The sequence below is a fragment of the Ixodes scapularis genome, unplaced genomic scaffold, assembly GCF_016920785.2.
Source record: "Ixodes scapularis isolate PalLabHiFi unplaced genomic scaffold, ASM1692078v2 PGA_scaffold11__112_contigs__length_91849675, whole genome shotgun sequence".
Lineage (NCBI taxonomy): Eukaryota > Metazoa > Arthropoda > Arachnida > Ixodida > Ixodidae > Ixodes > Ixodes scapularis.
The window spans coordinates 65,843,914-65,866,880 of record NW_024609837.1 but is presented as its reverse complement, the minus strand read 5'-3'; the positions used below and the strand labels follow the sequence as shown (position 1 = coordinate 65,866,880).

General features: G+C 45.3%; 1 non-coding gene across 1 annotated transcript; it reads left to right on the top strand.

Annotated features, from left to right (window-relative positions):
* Nucleotides 1-22,098: 22,098 nt before the first annotated feature.
* Nucleotides 22,099-22,290, top strand: LOC115332240. The gene has a single exon (XR_003920576.2). It is a non-coding gene; the product is annotated as a U2 spliceosomal RNA (small nuclear RNA).
* The last annotated feature ends 677 nt before the right edge of the window (nucleotides 22,291-22,967 follow it).

Here is a 22,967-nt window from a genome sequence, read left to right as displayed (position 1 = left end):
CAAACATGAGAAAAAAATCAAGAAACGAAAAATTCCAATGCGAATAAAAAAACGCCACCTTCGATTTTTCTTTAAATTGGGTATCCTGCCGTACTCTATTTTGGCATTCATTTCTATTAAAACATGTTGCATTATTTTATTGAGAAAAAAGAAACAACTCCCCAAAGAAGGCTCCTTTTTCAGAGACTACACTTAGCAGTGCCCTATACGAGAAGTGACTCTGAGTTTCAGTTTCAGAAAACTAAAACACATCTTTCGTATATTTCTATTCATACGAGGTCATTAAAAACTAGAGCAATCGTTCACACGGTAAAAGTGAGCAGAAACTATATACAGCATTTTACATACAGCGTACAAAAAGGTATCATATTAGAGACTAGTGATTCGAGAAAAAATGATGCAGTGTGAAGCTTTACTTTCCGGTATAATTTATATTCATATTAAAAGAAACAACTTTATTTCCATACATAAAAATAAAGATAGAATACTAAAATGGTTTAGGTTAGTTATGTATTTCCGGGGAAAAACCATTTCAGGTGAGCCACGCCGTACTGTATGAGCTTCGATACTCTCGGTGTACGAATGGATCGTGGCAAGCCGAGATATTTTATCCTGCTCGAGTACAACGTTTCGTGATTCTCATATGGTTGTCAGATAAAGATTATAAGCTGTTACCAAGTAAAATAGTAGGTTAAATACCCCTCGAAGGAAACTGTGATAAATAAGATGTCCCTGCATTCAAAATGAGCACTCGTTGGGGCATAAAATTCGGTACTTTACACTAAGACTTTCCTCTATGTACCCATTCATTAAAATTTCTTCTAACCAGATCCGACTGTCCGTGCTACAGACATGTCAAAGGTCCCTTCTATTGATGACATGCACAGCCGCCACGCGTGCCAAGAGTGGATGCCAGGGAAGGTGCGCACCGTCAGCCACTCTTTTATTTTTTTTCACGATACCGAACTTTATTTTTGTCCAGATACTCAAGGTGCACGCCTTTCAGTTTCTCGGATAGAACACTCACCATTGTCCTGGCCGTCTGAATTGCGTTTATTGGACTTCCTCTCAGGTTGTTCAGCGTGACCTAGTGCTTCACGAGTCCGCCAACTCCATCACATGCATTTTTCCCATGTCCACATGCAGAAAATAACCACTGGGCTTGTGGGCAATCATTCTGCGCAAAATGGTGAAGCTGGTAGCGATTCTTAAAATGACTGGCGGCCCCGTCATTTACGTACGTCACGTGCGAGTATATATCGCAACGTCGTCTTCAACCCACTCTTTCACTTTTTCTATAGCCAAGCACGTGAGAGCGACGTCGTCACACAGGTCTTCACTGATGATAGCAACGCTGTTTGTAGATTTTCTTGTCGTCACTACACATGCAAATATCGTCTTTTTTTTTTCAGTGGTAAGCTTTAACTTTTTCAGGAAGCATGATGGTCATGTTTTCAGCAAAGTCAAAATGAAAGACAATTCTCCGGCGTTGCCTGCAGTTGCTTTTCATCGCAGATAGCTTTATCTTGCGTTTGTCAGATATGGTAGCGAAATATTCAACTTTCAAACGTTACTTGAACGACTTCGGACTTCCATGTTGTAAGCACAATCTCTTCAACCTCTGGGATATGAAGTTCCTCGAGTGTAAGATACTGGCCTTTTGGGCAGTGATCACAGTCTCCTTAAAAGCACAGACTCGTTGGTGGGTCACACAGAAATGATTAGTTCATTTCACCAGTGTTCAATGTTGAGCCTGTAACTTTCTTACAGCGGCAATACAAAGGTAATAACTCGCGCAGCGCACACAAGCGCACACTTCCTAGTGTGGAATACATTTTACCTATCTAGGGATCAAGGAACAAAATTTCGTTAGCCCAACGCCGGAATCGAGATGCTTGTCTATGTGTACAGGAAAGGCCTCTCGGATTGAGCGTGTCAGGAAGCGCTTTGGCATGAACATTTTCTCCCCGTCGAGCATGACAGAGATCACGCTCTTCTGGTTGGGACATTGGCACGAACATCGTAGCTTGTTTCCGTGAAGTGCTCTAGGGCAGCATACGCGTTTTTAGGGCTCACCTTGCACTTCGTGTAAGGATCCGGCTCATACCACACGCCATGCTTTTCCTTACCTAGAGCGTAAACACCGTCGCCATGTTAACCTAGGTTAACATGGCGACAGCGTTTACGCTCTATTGTATTTAGGCGGGGCTCAAGTATTTGGGGGTTCTGCTCTCTGTCGGTGTGCCTCTTCGTGCCTGATATTATCCCCCTCGAAGTCAGCGAGTGGGATGGCGACAGGCACGACTGCTCAGTAAACAGCCATCGGCGGGCCTATTTTGATGGTTGAAGCGAACCCCCTCATCCTTGACAGCGAGCGGGGATATCCGAAAAAAGATTGTATCGGCCGTTTTGCCAATACTAACGACGAGTGTCGCCTGCTACTTCCGTCAACTATTGAGCCATAATCGTGATCTTCGCGAGGAAATGATTGTTGCTAGCCACAGAACACTATCACGCAGAAAGGGAGTGCTTGAATATGTTTTTATTCTAGATATAAGTCAGGGATATATAAGAGAGAGAGAGAGAGAAAGAGGGTAAAAGACAGGTGCATATAGTGCCGTAGGAAAATAAAGTAAACAAAGTTCCCAGTGGCCGATGGCTGCAGGATCTTTTCTCGGATCACTAGTTTGTAATGTGATAGCTCTTTGTACACAATAGTTCCTCCTCAAGTTTAGTGTGGGAATTATTTCTATAGTTATCAATGGCCTCATCTGAATAAAAATATATAAAATATCTGTGTTAGTCTTAAGGAACTGGAGCTCAGAGTGACTTCTGGTATAGGGCACTACAAAGTGTAGGATTTGAAAAAGGACACTACTTTGAGAAATTGTTTCTTCTATCTCAATAAAATAATGCAACATGTTTCTAATAGAAATGAATGCCGAAATAGAGTATAACAGGGTACCCAAATTTTTAAAAAAAATCGAAGGTGGTGTTTTTGTTTTATTCGCATCGAAGTTTTTTGTTGTGTGATTTTTATGTCATATTTGCCTAAATACATCCCGACTATCGTATCACTCAGATACCTTATTTATTTTTTCAATATTACGCATATATAATTAGAATACTGTCAGCAATTTACAATGATGACCAAATTATTTCATGAGATTGAGGCCTCCAAATTTTTACATTTGTCGTTCGAGCAGGTATGTTTGGCAATTTTGACAAAATTAAATAAAATTTAAATAAATATTATTGCTTTACATTACAAGCAAGCTGTACTAATAGTTGTTGTCTAAAACGTATTAGAATTCTCCTAATGTTATCATTTTAGTTATTCACTCTCAAACGTGCCTCCTCCATCAGTGCGTGTTAATGCAACTGTCCACCTATTCATGCATTACGATTTTTCCTGTCCCCAGATATTTTTTTTTCTGGTCAAAACGAAGTGTGGATTCGTTTATACCAGCCATTAGTCAGTAGCGTATAAAAGCATCAGTTTATTTAAAAATGTCGACCAGCCACCCTTTGGTCGATCTTATCTGAAATCACCCTTTAACAGTTTCACGTCCACAGTTACTCAGGAGCAACACTCGAAATCATTCTTTTTTTATACAAGTGTAACCGGTGGCCCCGCATTCCCATTGTAGCTCTCAAGAAACTTATGGTGTTTCACATCTAGCAACATGGATGGTGGCGCGCGTCTTGTTTCATCCTGCAGAAGCGGCGAAACTTGGGCAAGTCGGTTCTGCCTTGTGAAATTAAAAACGGCCTGTGCCTCTACCCGTCCTTCGTCCGTCTTCGCGATATTTTTAGTTTTACAATTGGTCCATCCACAACGTTTGGTTTGGAACAGCATTCATATGTATCTCAAAGCGCCACCAAAGTGGATACGATTTTCAATATCACGGCATGAAATGTCCATTCAGGAAAAGCATGCATCCAAAACTGATCTGGAATTATAAAGACGGACGTACGTTAGATTAAATACTAAAATTGACTCATTGAATGTTTTTCTAACGCTCCGTGGAATGCAAACTCTTGTTGATATAGAGAAACATTGGTTGTTCGCGTCACCACTGGCTCAGAAGATAATAGTTCTGACATAGGGGGATGGGTGACCAAGTAAACGCAATAAAAAAAAGATATCGGTGGCCGAGTTGGTTAGCGCCATAGCCTCCTCGGTACTGAAAAAGCCTGGCAGATCGCCACGAGAAGCGGCCGCCGAAAGTGAAAAGGTAGAGTGGCAGACAACGGATGAGAGGAGAGCCACGCGACGGGCGCCCCGCTACGGTGACACGCCGAAACAGACTTCTTTCGAGCGACGGAATGTCAGCTCGTGCTCCTCGCGTTCCTCGCGCTACCGCTTTTTTTCTTGTCGGGTTTGAAAACCCTGTTACGGGTCCTCGCCGCTGCGAAAGCTGTGCGCTGACGTCCAGGTTCCCCGAGAAATGCTCTGTGCTACCAGATCCTTGCGCTCTAAATCTGCGTCCGGGCACTCTATGGCTCCGTCGTCGAACTGCCAGGCTTTGTGAGTAGAGAGGAAGCTGTGCTAGCGCACACCAGCTCGGAGCACGTGGAGCGAAAGCTCGTGCTGTAGACCCCAGGCATCCTGGGCTCAATCCCCACCCCTGCCCGTTTCGATCTGGATGAGCATCGTACCGGCGTGCGGTTGTGTATCACTACTGCGTGGTGCACGTTAAAGACCCCAGGCTAGCGGTTGTACTGCACTGGCGAAATTTCTCATCTACAGCTGTGAGACAAGCCGCCGGTCTAAACTGAATAAACATACACACACACAATTTTTTTTCTTTTTGGTTCAGACGTACTTTGAAGCGTGCTGTTTTCTTGTAATAACAGTGTGCACATTCAACGTCATTGTTGTTCCTACGTTCCTAGTGAATTTAGCACAAAAAAACGTGAATGACAGGGTCTTAGCTTACACACATTTCCCCGAAGCTTTCTGCCACAGTTGTGTCGTTTGCAATATTCGCGAGCACTCGCCTGTCGTGGCAGTTGGCTGCTTTTATTTAGCCGACAATTGCACATCTTACTGAAATAAAGCTATTACTTAAAAAAAGAAACATTGTGATATTTTCTGGATTCTCAGTTTGCTCTTCATACTGCATGCCTAAACGAGTTGTACCAGACGAAATCAAAAATTCTCTTAAAGAGAAGTAAGGAGTTAATATTTTTCTCTGACGGAGGTTCATACTGCAACAGGTGCAACATGCCTGATTGCTCTGTTGCCAGAAGAATCCGCTTTAAAGAAGTGGTGTCGCTCCATAATATTCGCCGCCCGATCACTCTATGCTTTGCTCGTCTCCCAAGGAGCGACACAACACAACGAAAAGACAGCGAATGGGTTTACTGTACTTCCCCGTTGCCCGTCCTCGAGAGCCGGCGCTGTGTCCTGCGCCAGCTCGTGTCCTCTTCTCGGCACACCGCTTGTCACGTGCACTCCGCCCCGTCGTCTTTCACCCTCGTCTCCTACAAAGGTTTCACATTGAGTAGGGTTAAAGAATGGCAAACGTTGCTGAAAAGTAACATTGCATAGTGGCGTTAAAAATACACTTATATTTTATCGATTCTACATTTTTTTAATAGGTATTCGTGAATCAACTCTGAGGTATTTACTTGTATTTTCTATAAATAAAGTAGTTTAGCCATTAAAGGGTTGAGTGCCTATAGGAGACTTAGCCTATAGGTACTTAGAGCTTTCCCCGAAAAAAACAAAATACTGTGGCATTTTCCCGAACCGATATGTCGATGTCTCAAGATAGAATCCGGTTTTATTTATTTATTTCAATACCTTCAAAGCCACACGCGACAAAAATATTTTCAGGACACTTTTCTTTTTTTTTTTTTTTTCGAAAGTTTTGATTTGCAATTTTACATACTTGTTTCTTTAGGCATTTGAAATGTTTTTGAGAGATTAGTCGGGATTTAGCTGGGAATTTTTGTGTTTTTCTTAATATCTGCAAACCTCGGCAGAAACGATGTATGCGAAGTGTGGTTTGAGAAATAAATAAGGTGTTGTGATACCAGTCTGCTTTTGTGCCCTATAGTGGTTAATCGATTCGCGAAAGTTTTAGTAGCACACAACGGCGGCTGCATTTTTGGTGAGGGTTAGTTATGTTGTCAACGTTCACACAGTGCTCCTATATATTTTGCATTAACTTGCTGCAGATCAGTTCATTCTGTTCTCCATTCTTTCTTCGTGTCTGGTCTCCCGTGTTTGTTTTTCGTTTGTTTGTGAATGCCTCTTGCTTTTCTGAGCATGAATCTTACTCGAACTGTATATATCAAGCATCTTCTGAAAGAGCTTATTGTCCAAAAAATATAGTCATGTGCCCGGGCATATTAATTCATTTTGTTAAAAGTATGTTTTACTTTTGTTAAATGATTATCCGCTTACGAATGCGTCGTCCTGGGGTCACATCCACGTACACGAGGAAAAAAAAAAAAAGACCACACCGCACATTTTTTACGAGCGTAGGTTCGCCATTCAACAAACTGCTTTGTCGATCACCGGCTCTCCTTCTAGTAGTGGACCTCTTGATTCACGCTATGGCATGTATACATTGCGATTGGTAATTAGCTTGCTTAGCTCAAAATGGGTCCCTACCGTCACAACTTTTAGTTCTCCACTAATGGTAACATTGATTGTTTTCGGTTAGTGAGGAGATTAGAAACCTTTGTGGGGTTAGGCAGTTCGGATAACACAGTGGCATAAGTCGCGAATATGTAGACGGGTTCAGGGCCTGAAAAAGAAACAGTGTATTATCTATGTGCGACCAATCGGTTCATGGAATCTTTTTTTTTTGAAGTCGATCAAAGAGTCCCCAGTGATGGCACAGTTCAGTTAAATTTTTGTCTCGTAATTCTTTTCGCTAGAACGTCATTCGTCAGATGCTTGTGAGGGACGGAACATTAATCTTCTATAGAACAAGTTGATGGATTTCTTTTTATCTCATTCAATGTCATACGTGCGTTGATGTAACAGGTTTCCCGGTGACATACAAGTATTACGTGAACGACGGTGATGAACTGAGAGGCAACTGTCATTCAACTTCCGATTCGGTGTTAACGACGATGAAGTGAACCCATCGCTCCCGAAAGAAACGCCCGACATCCTACTTGAAAGTAACCTGCCAATACCGCTGCTCAATACCATTACCCCGCCTCATCGACATAGCGGCCATGGGATCAAACACACACAAGGCCCACACAGGGAGGAGCTCCGTCTGTGGCCGTCAGGAGAAGCCAATCTCTCATTCCCACCGGCGCCAAACCGCGACACACCGCATAGAACCCACCCGCGCTGCATTCGGTCGTGATCCGGGGGAGAAAGGGGAGACATCACTTCCTTCCTTCCCCCTTTTGGTCCAGTGCCACTTCCGGTTCCGGCCCCGCCGCCGTCGGCACGCTTCCTCGTTGAGTCGCTCTTTGACACCGCTCGCCACGGGGAAGGGAAGTAGAGGGCGCCATCGTCAATGGCGCGGACGGGTCGGGCACGTTTAAACTGCGTTTCACCTTACGGCTGACTGAAGATGCCACTACGAGCCAGCCAATCCAATCCAATGCCCTGTGTGTGTGCCATGTGACCATCGGGAGCGGAGCAGTGACGCCCAATCACGTGATACGTTCGAGACACTGGATTGGCTTGGATAATTCGTAGCGTTCTCAGCGGTTCATAGTATAATCGGGATCCCTCAGGACGCCTACGTAGCTTCCGCTTCACTCGGCGAACCGGAAACGTGACGTCATGGCCTGGCGGTCAGATGCTGATGAGGCGGTTGGCGTGACGGATTTGTAGCGGTCTGCCCTTTGTGCATTTGCCGCCGCGGGCTCCCCTCCCTTCTCGTGGGGTGGATTTGTTTGGGGGGGAGTCTTTTCAATTGGACCGCCAGAGGGAGTCTGTTAAGCCCCCGGGCGTGTGTGCGAGGGGTTCTTGGGGTGACTCGTTAGATTCTGCTGCGTCATTGAGCCTGAGCTTTCTGTGGGCATTAAGCGTGTGAGTTTGAGTCCACCCCCGTGTTAGCACGGTAAACAAAAAAGGTTCGTGAGGACTGGGAAGATTGGCTCTCGCGTAAAAAATTCAGTGCTAACGCAAGCTTTTTCTTTGGTGGCTTTTGGAATCAGGTAACCCTTACATCGCTCACTTTACAATGAAGCGTAGCGCTATGAGACACACCACAACAAAAAATCGAGACAACTGAAGCAGCTTTTGTAGCGATTTGGGAATTGCAAAAAGCTCAAGAAAATGTTCGTCTGTAACCAGTTCATTATTCTGAGAGGCAAAGCGAAGTGTCTGGCAGAACTTACTTGACGGGACTTCAAGGTGTGGTTGTTGCTTTCACTAGAGGGCCGAACCTTTGACATCTATCCGTCGTTACCGAGTTGAAGAAGCACGAGGACGCAGGTTTCTTCCACTTGGCGGGTGGCAGAACTCTCAAGAAACAAAAAAAAAAAAAAAACTTAACGAGATGTCATTAAGGGAATATATTTTTTGTGTGTGTGTGTCTTGTTAGAGGAGTTTTTTTCTTCTTTTTTTGCGTCTAGTGCTTCAAATACGTGTTCATGCAAGACTGAAATCAATGTGTGTGTTCATAAAGGTGGGTGAAGTTCTAAATGCTCAGTACTAAAGAACAAAACAAAACCATAAGAAACGATCGTTTAGCTAAATGGTACACCCCGGCAGCTCCTGTTCCTGTGATTGATTCGGTCGTTTGAAGGAAGTCGACTTAGTACAAAATCGAACAATATTCCCCCTATTATCCGCTGAGTACCAATTCTTTGTTCCTATAAGTATTCCCCCTAAGACGAACGAACAGTGACAGGAATTTTTTCACTGAGGTTCGGCGGCAGGAATCTAGCTTTCATATTTCTAACCTGAAGAATGATGCTCTTCAGTGATTAAAAGACACAGTCTTTTGCATTCCTGCACCGCTTGTACAATAACCAAACCTTAAATTTCAGTTGCAGACCCACACAAATCCTATTCCCTAACCCCCCCCCCCCCCCTCCCCCGCGCCGAAACCACAATGTCGGCGGTCAACACGTAACAATACGTCCGCCTAAGTTACGCGCCAGCCATTTCTCGTACCACGCCCTTCCCCAACAAGCTCCAACACGGTAAGTTCCGAACCTACCCCAGCTGTTTTCTTCGTCCCCAAACCAAGGACTCAACAACTCTTCAACAGGGCTTGACGCCACAGGCAGCAAAAACAAGCGGCCGGGGACGGCGTCACCTTATAATAATCTGGCAACAACAAGGCCTTCACGTCGTCTTTCGTTGCTCGGTCCCCAGGGTCCTGGCTTGATTCACGTCACGATGGACCACAGCGAAGGTCAGACCGCCTATTCAAACTGGAAGACGCGCTCATTCTTAGTGCTCCGATTGGTCGAGCTGGCAGGAGATGTGAGTGAGCTAGGGCGATCGCGGCTTTTGATTCGTCAACCTCGATGTGACGCAGCGGATACTCGACACGGGATTGGTTCGGCCGGGTTCAAGTGTCCCTCTTCGGTTTGTCTCGGGCCGAACCATAGAGTGTGGAAGGGGAGGAGGGGTACGAACGCTGCGGTGCGGCTTGCTGGCCCATGTTGCGAGCCGAGGGACCCCACTTTCCGCCGAGTGCAGAACGTAATGCCGAATTTTGCTGCTCTCATTTGCAAGTTATTGGTCCGGAGACCAGCCGTGCGTCTCTCCTGCCAGGGTTGTGCGCTTGGCGGAATAAAAATAAGCTAGGTCTGGCCACCCCGTGCGAGCGCTGCGTGTTTGTGTCTCTTCTAGGGTTCGGTGGGTTTTGGGGGTTGGTGGGGGGAGGGGAGGGGGGTGACGGCACGTGTGGTTGGAGACTCGAACCCTGGGTTCTCGTGGCATATTTCTATGAAGTGTTTAGGGTTATGGCCGCCAGAAAAAACTGGGCTGTTGCGCTTATTAAGTTTGAACCGCAGCTGGGGTGATGACTAGATGACAGAAGATTTTTGTTTTGTGAGATCTTGACGTAATCTGCAAGAGTTAAGAAGTTTTCTTTCGTTTGATGTTTTGATCCTCGCGTTCTGTGGGGCGTTTTTGAAAGAAGCCGCGTCTATTAGGATCGGATATGTGCGCATTATATCAAAATAAATAAAATGATTGTTGAAAGTCTCGTATCTGAGTCAGTTTGTTCAGACCATTTCGAACAGTAAGAGATTTGCTCTATTCCAATGCCTGTTTATTATACTTATATCCGTCTTCTTGTGTTAACAGAGATACACAGTCTTCGATCGAGCGGTGAAATTAAGATAACAAAAATAAAAAAAAAGTGGATATGAGCATCGTCTTTCTTTCACCCAGCTTGCTGTTTTCAAGGAATTTATAAAGTATTCAGGGTATATATAAAATATTCTAAATGCACCTGAGTTCAGGAATTATTAGTGACCGTAGGTTTCGGGAAACTCCTACCAACATTATTATATCCAAATTAAAGGAAAAATTGCATGAATGTAGAGGGAAGGAACGTGAAACACAAGCTTTTCAATAAATACTACGTCCCGCCTGGTCAACGTAGAGCTACGCTAACAAGGGTGAAAGGAAACAGTATTGAACATATATAAAACCCATGGGTTTGTGACAACCTGGATCACGCTGTTGCAGAATTTGAGGCGAAGACGTTGGACATTTACTCTAACACCGCACTTCGCAAACCGGGTGCGTGGAAAATTAATGCCCATCTCATTGTTCCATAGACGCATGCTTCCGGCTTTGATATTAATGCAAAAGCACTAACTGTCCCATGAAGCGAAAGAGGCGTTGTCTGTGACTGTAAAAAACGGCATCTAAATACTGGGCGCAAAACGGCAGTGAAATTCCTTTTGGCCGAGACGCGTCATAGTTCTAAGGAACGCCACCCTCTTCCTGGCGCTACGGCCCGCGCGCGGCCGTAGAGGCCGGCAGGCCACTCCGGAGGAGAGCGTGGCGTGCTGCTTCTAGAAATGCACTGCGTGTACGAATGCTTTCGCATTCCTACACGTAAGTCTTAAGTGTCTTCCTGTAATTATTTTTTAACAAATCGCCGCGAATATTGGTTTAGTATTTTACTTCGTGTCTTGAATTGCAGTCTGATTGAAGCATGGTATACGCAGAAACAATTATTTAGTTGTGATGTTTCAACCTTTACACTGGTAAGGAAGCTTGAACATAAAGTGTACGAGACAGACGAAAGAGGACAGACAGCGTCTGAAATGCATCGTGTCTGTCCACTGTCTTCTGTCTTGTCTATACCAGTCTCAGTGTTTAAAGATCACGATTAATACGAACCAGCTCACCTATAGACCGACACGCGGAGCGACTCTGTTTACCAACACGGCCGGAAGGCCGCGCATGCGCGGTAGCTATGTGGGCAAAAGCGGCCCGGCTCTCCGTGTTTTCACCATTGCATTCTATGGCGTGCGCTCGTTGTTGACGTTGTAGGGACGCTTGTATCTTTATTTGTGCGGCGTATTTCCTGACAACGTTTGTCGTATGCTATGCCAGACTATTTGAGCTCGCTGCCCGAGCTTGAACGGCAGCGGTATCGAAACAAACTGTGCTTGGACGGCGTTACCTACGAGGACTTGTACGCTGTAAACAAAGCCTGCTGGAGTTCCGACGTGAAGTTGCTGCCACCGAAGTCGACGGTTCACGTCGTCGTTTATTTAGTTTGTTCGCCAAGCCAGTTCACGGCCGACACGGTGCAGGCGCACAGGTCTCTCGAGGCCTACAATTACTTCGAGTGGGTTTCTGCACTGCCCGCGGGATCAGCAGACTGTGGGTCTGCGGAAGTGTATTCATTAATTGATTAAATACACACAGCGTCTTCGAGTGAAGGTACGATATTTTTCCTACCTTCATGAACACACGGCATGACAAGCAGGAACGCTTTGTCCGTTTTACAGTCTTGGGGGTAACACGTTACAAGTAACGGCGTTGCCGGTAACGCGTCACTTTTTTCAGTAACGTAGAAACTATACTCGTTACGTTTTCGACACAGTAACGGGTAACGTACTCAGGCTACTATTTCAAGTAACGTAGTTACGTTACTCGTTACTACTCCTAAGTCTTAAAGAAATTACGCTTCAATTTTTCTGTGTTTTAGGCGTCAAGACATGCTTTTCTTTGCGTTTTTCCTCGTGAGTATTTAGGTGAAACCGTAAAAAGAGATAAAGTAATTATGTTCAGTTTCTGCATGAACTTAATGTTTCTTGATATATGACCTGTATCGTCAAAAGCGTAAAATGTGTTAAATCATAATTTAAAAAAAAGTAACGCAGAAGGAACGTGCGTTACTTTCTATCGGTAGCGGTAACGCGTCACTTTTATTTTTAGGTAACGTAGCTCAGTAACGCGTACCTTTTATTTGCAAGTAACCAATAACGTATTTCGTTACATTTTTTCCTTAACGCCTAAACACTGCCGTCCTGTCGCCGATCCCCTTCTGCTGGGTAGCAGGGGCTCAGCGAGCCTCCGACGAGCGCTTGGCCGATGCTTTGTGCGCGAACACTATAAGAACAAAATCCGGGAGGTCTCGATCAGACAACGGTTTCCCTGCACATAAGCAAGCCTCGGGACGGAGATTGAAATGGAAGCCGCACTTGTCTTCAAAAAAGTGCTTGCCGCACAAACGGTCGTTCGCGCGAGTCGACCATTTTTTTTTTTCGATCCACGGATATTATTTACCTTCTATGCATTTCAGAGTCTGCCGGGAACTTGTGGAAACTCACTCCGCTGCTTTTCTTGTACATTTCGGTGCAATTAACGGCAACACAGCTTCGCGGCATGCAGAAATGCTATGACGCCCATGCGAAACGTGCGCGCTTTTGCCCACACCACCCGGCTCCGGCGCGATCGCAGCGCCGCCGCAGCTCCGTGACGTCAAGCCCGCGTGTCGGTGTATACTCTGAACATTTTAGGGCGCATGCCCTAAGGCGCCCAACTCCGGCTTGAGCGGCGTCGCCGTCGCCGTCGGCGTAAGCACACGTTGCATTATGGGACGTTTCCCATAATGACGTCACACGCGACTTCTCGTACGTGGCGTCACGAGGGCAAAATTTTCCCACCAACGTTTGCGGGAAATTTTCCAGCTAAATTTGGCGGGGAAATTTCACCCTCGTGACGTCAGACGTGACGTCATGTGTGACGTCGCAAGAGTATAAGTTTCCCGCTAAATTTGGCACAATATTTTTTTTCCGCTACATTTAGCGGAAAATTTACCCTCTTGACGTCACACGTGACCCCCCTCTCCGCACCCTCTCCTCTTCCTCCTCAAGATCTGCGCTCTAATTTCGGCATTACAGAAAATTGTAAACGTCTTTCTGTTTTTTTTTTTTTTGTTAATCCTTTAATATTGTATGCCGCCTCATTCAACAGTTGAAACAAGAATTGGTCCGTCTATTCCAAGCAAGGCACGAAGGTGGTCTGAGCTGATAAGAATAATTTGAAAGGAATTTCTTGGAATCCTCTGGGTGGAAGACGATGCCTCACTCCGGAACCTTGCTAAGTCCCTTTGCGAAATGACGGCTGCAGCTCTGAGACCTCGGTGAGATACCTTTTCCAGTTCACCTGTTTCATACGAACTACGGAGTTGGTTATCTGGAAATCCCATGCGGAACAAAAAACAGATCAACTGGTGCCTTCACGCAGTGGTGTGTACCACGACGTCTAATTGCTATTAATACAGTGGATCAGTGGCAAATACCTTTGGAAGCACAGGCTTATGCATCCACGTTACTTTGCCAATCATAGTGAATTCCAAAGGGATAGGTAACTTTTTTTTTCAAAGTAACATTAAAGACACTTTTTTGCTCTTCCAGGTGGTATCCATCCAGAAAGTTTTTTTCTTTTTTTTTTTTTTATGGATTGCGCGATGTGTCGTGTCCGCGTGGATACGCGCGTTATTCCGGGCATCGCTTTTTGCTTCCAAACCGACAGAAAAGATTCATCTCGCTCGGATGGAGCCGAGGTAATAACCGCCTTCCTTCCGAAGAGGACCTTGCACACTCATTGTCCGGTTCAGGAAGGAAAACGAATACCGACGTCTACGAGAAAGGCCGTTTTGGGAAACAACAGGCCCTGGTTTAGGAAACTTGGCCGAGCCTCACCCGGAAAGCGGGATTTCATTTTGCTTATTTTTAAAAACTACCCCATACCCCCCAAAATGGGCGTGCATCCTCATGTAAACTCTTCAGAAGTCCGCTGGAGAGAAGAAAAAAAGGGGGGGGGGGGGGCGGCAAGGAAGGGAACAAGCACCGTCCATAAGGGCGGTCGTGCATCTTGTTCGTTCTTGAGAAGCCATTCGGACCGTCTACATAGCCACTGACCGTCGTGAGGAATAGCGCGTGGAGGGAGCCCGGCTCGAAGACTCTGTTTTGGGGTCAAGCGACTGCGGACGGGGAAAGGGAGGTTCGCTGACCCTTTAGGGGGTCAAGCCGATGCCGGGCGCTCTCTGCTCGTAAATATATACGCGGAGGGTTGCTGCCGAGTCCAGTTGGTCGTCCAGTCGGGGATTAGCAACGGGTGTCCGGAGAGGGTACAACTCGCGGGGACGACGGGGTGCTCGTTTGATACCTCGTAGCTGCGAAGACTCCATGTTGGTGTCGCGCGACGCGATGATGTCGATGAATAAAGCGAAGCTTGTTCGTTCATAAGCTTTTTTTTTTTTTCTTTTGCGACTCGTTGGTGTTTGGGTTTTGTTGGTCGCGGGACGACAACAATGACATGCGCGCGAGACGTGCGGTGAAAGTTGCGACAGCATCGAGCGAGGATTCTTGAATGTGGTTTTCCCGGGTGTCGTGAAGCCACGCATACATTTCGTTCTCGAGTTTTTTTTAGGTTTGATATCTACTGTTTAAGTCGGTTGTAACGAAGTCGGTTATAACAAAATAGCGGCTACAGCGAAGTGCTCACAATTTCCCATTCCCTTTTGCACTTCGTTATAACCGAAGTCGGTTATAACAAAATAGTGGCTACAGCGAAGCGATCACGATTTCCCATTCCCTTTTGCACTACGTTATAACCGAAGTCGGTTATAACGAAATAGCGGATATAGCGAAGTGATTTCCGGTTCCCGTTGACTTCGTTATAACAGGTCTCGACAGTACCCAGTTTCCTTTTTAAGGGCCACCGCGACTAACGCTGCGGTCACATGGAGTGGATCGGGTATAGAGCTAAAAGTGCGTCGTCATGGCGATCTTCTTGGGTTTGCTATCGCCGGATTAATCAGTCGCGCACAGAAGAAATCGCAGAATTGCGGCGCATTCACTATGCGTGAACTGGTTTGTCTTTTTAGACGTAGGCTAGGTGGCGCAACCTACCGCCCGTTACAAAAGGTATAGCGAGTAACATCCATCCATCCATCCGGTAATAGCATACCCATCATAGAGTTATTATAATGTATGCTAAAGGTTCAACTATCACTAGTGTCTATGAGGACTTCCGGGAGGCAAATTGAAGCGGACAGCAACCGGTCTACTTTTGCGATGCTCCTGTGCATTCCTATGGGAAAACGCGCGTGCATTTTGTCTTTTTGCCGGAGAAGAACATGAATAACTTTTGTTATTTGGGTTGTACCGGATAGTATATACCTTTACTAATATTGTGAAAGTGTAATTGCTTTAGTTACAGTATTTTTCTTTATCACTGAACGATGTTAAACTTTGCTATATTTCAGGCCCAAACCTCTGTTCCATAGCAGGTATGTAAAACCGAGCGACGATTCTAAGCAAAATATCGTTCGAAAGGAATGTAGAGCGTGTTCAAGGTTCGCTGGCATTCTGGTGGCGGTTTTATATCGCTTATATGCCAGTCCTGTTACTATATGAAAATGACTCCGTCGTGCATCTTTACGACATTTGAACGTAAAAAATAAAATACGTGGGCTACGAAAGGTATGTCTCTTTATTATTTCCAGTGTCGGGCAGTGTTTAGCGGGCGCCTGTTCTGTGGCTTATCCCTATTTGTAAAGATTTGGAGCGTGCGGGTGATGATTTGAACCCAGAACATGCATATTTGCACATATTCATAAGCAGAAATAATAAAGCAGTACTTATTTATTGCAAATCGAACTATATTACGTGCCTTTCAATTTATTTTGATCGCCTGCAAGCAGAAGGAGTTACTTATCCAGTGTTACTGCGTAGTTCTTGCCGTCTCTCTTGGCTTTCCACATGTCCTTCGCTCGTTTGGCACGTATATCCCCCATGCTGGAAAGCGTCGACGCCGTGTTCGCGCTAACAGTGTCCGACAGCGCGCATAAATACAAGTACAAAGCCGTTTTAGCACCATTTTTCATGCCACGAATTTCGTCTGCGTGGCTGACGAAATGTTCCAATGTACGTACGAATTATTCGTGATATTTGCACATATAATCGAGCGCAGAGAGTAAATGCACTCCCTTTTTCCCATAGAAATGCATTACCGGAAGTCAATTTCGGACTGGTTGCTGTCTGCTTCAGTTTGCAGCAGAACACTAGCGCCAGTTGAACCTCTAGCGTACATTATAATAACTCTATGGTACCCACAGAGAAAACGATCGCCGTGACGGTGAACTTTTTGGATCTGCTCGATTGGTTCCGTCGGATCGCAGCATGATAGTCGCGGTCGGACTTAAAGTTCCTAGATCAGAGCTTCCTATGAGTAGCGACGTTCATTGAAGCGCAGGCTGCGTGAAGGTGCAGGTTTCAGGAAATGAGAATAGCGGCGCACGGCAGAAGGGTGAACTGAATTACGACATTTTGTTTCAGCGGAATGTGTTTTGTCATCTGTATTGGTTATCGTTACTTGTAAAAAGAAGTGTCGAGGGACTGTAGAGGCCGGTTCTCACATGCAGCGAAGCGCTCATGTAGCTCTCCTCACGTGTCGTCGGCTACTTATCCTCTGCCATGAGCAACAGTTTTGACGGTGCGATACAAAGCTGGTGAACGCTGCCGTCAGCACGCGCTAAGCGCGAGGTTAGCGCTATGCTTGTAGCGCTCCGCTGCATGTGTGAACAGGCCTTAAGTCGGACTGTGCAGCACATGAAACAAAGTATAATAAGAAACAGCTTTAAAAAATGAAAACTCAGTGCTGGTTTATAATGTTTACGCTTTTTGCTTCGTGACTTATTCGTCGTCCTTTTATCGGAGTTCTTATTGCCGCCAATCAAACTAATTGGTGGCGGAGTGCTGAGAATATGCCGTGGACTCGCCATGCCGGCATTTTTGAAACTATCATTGAATGCAATCGTTACATCGATAATCTTTTAGTTACAGGGCCCCAGGAATTCAGGGTGAATACGCGCCTAGATGTGTGCGTTGAAAATATGTTGCGATACAAAGACGCTTTACTCAGCTCTGGACGCCTTTAATGGTGCGCAATTATGTAGGCTGAGGCTGAACCGTCATGTGGCCGCAATGATATATAGTGGATGTCGTTCTATTTGCGCGATTATACCTACACGAATGCGTCTCTTCTCATATCGGGGTTCTCGGAACGCTTTATTTCGTTTGGTTCAACGGTTGTTTTCTGTGCGATATAGATGACATCGAAGTTTATGTATAATCGACGGGGTGAAGATGGAAGTTGTAGTTAGTCTTTGCTTGCGCATCTTGGTACCGAGACAAAAAAGCTGTTGCTTTTTTTTTAAAGATGACCGTCGCCGCTACCGCCACCTCATCATCCCCTGTTGCCACTTCTTGCGAGTGTATTACACCGACCGTGGAAGTATGCTCGAAATATACTCTGAAACTAGAGCTGGCGTCACGATTCTTAATCACAAATTGATACCGCTCTTCATCTACATCTCTGAGTGTCTGCAATAAAGTGTAAAGTCCACGACAATTGATGAGCGACTTTGGTTTCTTTTTTTCTTTTCACGGAGTCTGTACTTCTAGTTACTAATGTGTCATTCAGATGTCCTATATCTGTTTTCAGTGTGTGTGTGTGTGTGTGCGTGCGTGTGTGTGCGTGTGTGTGTGTGTGTGTGTATGTGAGTGTGCGTGTGTGTGCGTGTGTGTGTTTTTCTTTTCGTCTTCGCACACACCCTTTAAATGTAGAGGAAATGAATGAAGAAATTGCGCGTATGCCAGAGCCCACGCATTGGATATTGTAGTAGAAATGTCTCCATCGAAACGGACCCATAGATGTCCCAACACTCAAAGTGATTAGCAAAACATCGAAAGTATTGTTTTATGTGTGGGAGCGTGTGTTTTTATGACTGTGTCGAGCAAGGGCGATGATTGAGAAATATCGATGTAAAATACAAAATCGCGTCTAATGCAAATAAATTATTTCGTTTTGTTTTAGTGCTTGATCTCACACAGCTTATTTTATGCAACTAGCATGATTAATTCTTTAGACAATGCATTTAGGAATGTCCATCAACTGGCCATTTATAAAATTTGTCCTGCATTTCCGATACCTTTTTTCATGGGTGATGTCGCTGAGGATATTTCTCTCTTGTTCAAGCATGTTTCTAGTTCCTGCAGGTTACAGATCATCATTAACATCGTAATGATCAAAGATAATGTACAAGCCGCAGGATAGAGATAATATATTCTGCGGCTCGGTTGACCTTGCCCTGCCAAAGGGATCTTTGCAACTACCAATGTAGGATACTGTAATAGGCACAGTTCAGCATAAATTAAGTCACATCTTGTATTTTCCGCACTCTATGGGCTAGACCTGGTGCAACGCTCCAGGAGAAGGACGTGACCTGCGTTGGTACTTTGAGCATATGCAAGGTCAGCCGCACAGTGTCAGCTCAGTCTGCACTTTTTAAGGTTACCTTCGTACCCTGGTCTCCTATAGACATTGCAATTATTATCATCATCAGCGTTTCTTTATTCATTGCTATATTATCAGTTAGCACACATCTAAACCATACGAGGGTTTCCAAAAGTCCGGTCACCAAAAATTTATCTGTTCTGAAAATGTCAGGAAACGCTTTATTTATGGTATCTAACTCACAGGAGTTAACTTCAGCTTCTTTTAACATAATCACCAGCCACCTCGAGGCACTTTTGCATTCGATAAATCCAACGGTCGAAACAACGCTGGAAATTATCCGGTTTCAGGGGAGAAAACTGCTCCACAACAGCGAAAATAAGGTCTTCTCTTGTCTCAAACACTTTTCCCCGGAAGGGTTCCTTCAGTTTGGGGAATAGCCAAAAGTTACAGGGCGCCAAGTCAGGGGAATAGGCGGGTGGAGTCAGAAGATCATTTCCGAAATCTGGATGAAGTTCAACGTTTGAGAAGGTGCGTTGTCGTGGCGGAGGATGTTTCGACACAGTTTTTTCTTGGGGCGACCTCCAAGAAGACTTTGCGAAAACTTTCGGCAGGCACACTTCTGTGTATCATTCAGAATTCACAGTTCGCCTCTCCTCAAGAGGGGGCAGAGGGTGTTGGCCATTTTCTGCAATGTAGGCCATTTTCTCATGATCCGGAGAAAATGGCCAACATTGTCCTGCCAGCCGTTCCAGCCCGGCGAAATTTCCTCGGTGGCGGCGCTCTTTTTGTCGACCACATCATGGATTGAGACTTGGTTTCAGGGTCCCTGTTGTAAAACCAGGCCTCACCACCAGTCAAAACTTACTTCAAAGCAGGAGACTTTGCGTCCTTGAATCTTTGGAGGCACTGGCGGCAAAGGATCACGCGGGATGCTTTGTGCTCTGGAATCAGCTGTGAGGAACCCATTCGGCAGAATTTTTTTTTCTTGTAACCATGGTTTTCAGTGGAGATTCTCAAAATTGACGTGGCATCTATATCAAGTAGATCCTTCAAATTCTCCAGTGTAAACTGACCGTCTTCCTCATGCACCGCTTTCACAGCGGACAGATTTTCATCGTGGGTTGCCGTTTAGTGGGCTCGCTTTACGGCGGGCGTCCTCTACAGAAAAGTTTCCACTCCGAAAACGAATGAACCACCTAGCAATACTCGAGGGGGTCGGGGCTTCATCTCCCATAACATATTTTAGCTTCACGATGCACTATGTAGGCTTTACAGAAGACAGGAAGTCGAAAGTATTGAACGAACGCACGAACTCCTACGTGAGCGCAGGTTTTTTCAAACTGCCGCAAGTACTCGAATCTGATTTTCGTCTCCATAGCTTCCAGTGGTCGAAAAAACAACTTAGATTAAAAAGACCAAGCAAAATAATATTAAAAAAATTCCAAGCACCTTTAAAAGTTGAAAGTGCTCGAGCAACCGAACTTTTGAGAAACCGTAAAGAAGGAAAAAAAAGCTATAGACTAAAATAGACCCTCATGCAATAACTTTTTTTGTCTTTTTTTTTAACGAGTTGAATTTTTAAAATGGTCTCTCCGCAATGTCGGCAGGCAAGTTGACGCCTATACGCACTTTGTTCTACAGGCTAGTTTATTTCATGTACACACTAGAAAAGACTACCTGCTTGCAATTTTAACTTCGATTAGGTGGTGGCAAAACGCATGGTATTGTAGCCGGCTAGGGAAATCATTTTCCATTATTAAAAACAAAACGAATAGCTTTTTTTGTTGTTGTTGTTTTTTCGCAAGATTGCACGATGTTTGGTAGCAAGTTGAGCCGGCCTGGACCCGTCAAATGAGGTGCCGCCAATTCGGAGCGATCGCCGTGGCGCTTCGCCTTCCCTCTCCAGTCGCGTGTCATTGAGTGTTCGGTCGTGCCTCGACCGCCGCTTGTTTCGAGAGGAGCGGCGCCTGGACTTTCCTGGTGCGATCGAAATTCGGGATAGTGGCGAGCTTCGGGGGCTGCCAGCAGAGAACTCTTCCTCGTGCTGCCGCGCGACGCTCTTCTTTCAAACTGCCTGCCGATTGTTTAGGCAGTCAACAAGCGGGTATAAATATCGCTCTGCCGTAGACTGGGTCACAAAAGCTATCGGGCCCAATTTTAAAAAGATGCACCCGCAGATATAGGCGCTAAATTGTTTTCTAATAAACAGCTGCGACAAACGATTTTTTTTCTTTTTTTGGTCGACAGAGCGGAGTTTATTGACGAAAGATTCCGAGACTAGGGCAAAATAGGGTACAGGATAAACACGAAGTCTGTGTTGTTCGTAATTATGTTCATTTTAGAGCAGCTAGTTTTAGTACTTATACTTTTGCTCAAATCGAAGCGCTTTTTGGGGGGTCCTAGCAATTTTCCTTGGTACACCGTAAGTTCATAAACATATTTTTTTTCTTTTGTTAGTTTGTGACACTCAAACCCGAAATTAAGGCCGAGTTCTAAAATGTAGTCGGTCTTATTTAAGAATAAAGGCTGAAATACACGTGAAAAACAATTCGAAATCCTGACGAAAATCCGAGCTTGCGAACATCGTACGATTTTCGACGAACGTGTGGACTTATGGCGCGCAAGCCTGAAATATATTATGTTCGCAATTATCATACTGCAAGGTACGAAAATTGAAGTCGACCATCTGATCGACCTCGCGAACGCACGCGTGATCGGCGCCGAGCCTCATTTTCGGAAAAGACTTTTGCTGAAGTCGTGGCACATTCATCATACTCCAGGAAGATTAAAAGATACCTGTGTGCCTTGCCATCTGTATAAGCCCGGGGCATACGCCACCTGACAAGAACAATAAACAAAAGACCCTCACTGCAAAAAAAGTACTTTGTTTTGACATGGCAGGCAAAGATTAGACCTGCTGCAGCCCGTGCTACTGCCCCTTGCATTCAGTCCTCCCTAAAAAAGAAACCAAGCAGGTTTCTAAACGTTTGTTAATTTTCTCAAGGATTTGGTTGGAGTAGTTTCTTTTCATTACTTGTAATGAGCTGCTTTATACTCAAGAGTAGTACCACAATCATAAACCAATCATTACTCGAGTCTCTGTTTTCCCTCTCCCAGCTTGATCGTGCGACCTCACTTGCTGCTCCCGCGAAGTCAAAATACTATGCCGGTAAAAAGTATCTAAATATTCAACAAATCACAGCTTTTGCGTTAGAGATTCGAAGAAACTGGTATGTCATTCAAATTCCTGGAAAGTGACTCACGGTAACTTCTACTGAATGCCCTGCACTCTGCATTTCACTTGCACTGCCACCGTGCTATTTGCTTTCGCGTCGGCGGTGGGTAAAAGTTTCCTCTGTAGTTTTCGGTTTATCGCTTCTCGGCCTTTTAGGGCTCTGATCGTTTTTTAGTATCTGTTCTTATCAGCTTAATATCTGATACGGTCCCTATATGGGTCCGTGATATTAGCCTTATTTTTGTAACTTGGCGGGGTTGCTGGGCTTGCCCAGTTCCTGCCAGGGTCTGCCCGGTATTGCACTACGACCGGGATTGGCCCAGTTCCTCCGGGAACACAATATTCAATCCACAATAAGACTGATACAATATTTTGGGTACTCTCCTCCGATTTCTCTTTCATGGCCAATCTACCATCTGTTCCTGCTCTCACTAATAGCCTGCCGGCAACAGCCAGGCACCGTCAGCAGAGTGGGAGCCCACCGTTACACCCTGCCTCGTCACTTGGTAAATGGTGAACGATAAGCCCCACACTGCGTGTAGACGGCTTCGATAAACGCTACGCGTACGATCGCAACGGACACATAATGGAGCATGACGCAGCGAAAAGTCTGATACCTCTTCGTACTAAAAGCGCACTCCGGTTATACGAAGTCACGTTCTAATTGGCCCGCGTGGGCCGTAGCTTCCGCCGTACTGGCATTTTATGCGATCACGGCCTCCTGACCTACCCAGTATTTCTTGCTTCAGACGCAAGGCTAAGCGGCACCACCAGAGTAATAGCTCCGTTTTAACAATGCAGCCGCCACTCTTAGTCATACCTAATGTTTCTCGCTTCAGTCGCTAGATTGCGTCAAACCAAACAGCATTGCACGTTGCCTATAGAGAAGTGTAGCCATAAAGATGGAGAAAGCCGGGTTTTTAATGCGTTATCAATAGACTGCTCATTTTGAGGAAAACCCCGCGGTGTCTTCCGGTTGTCAGCGCCGGGTAGAGAGAGAAAAAA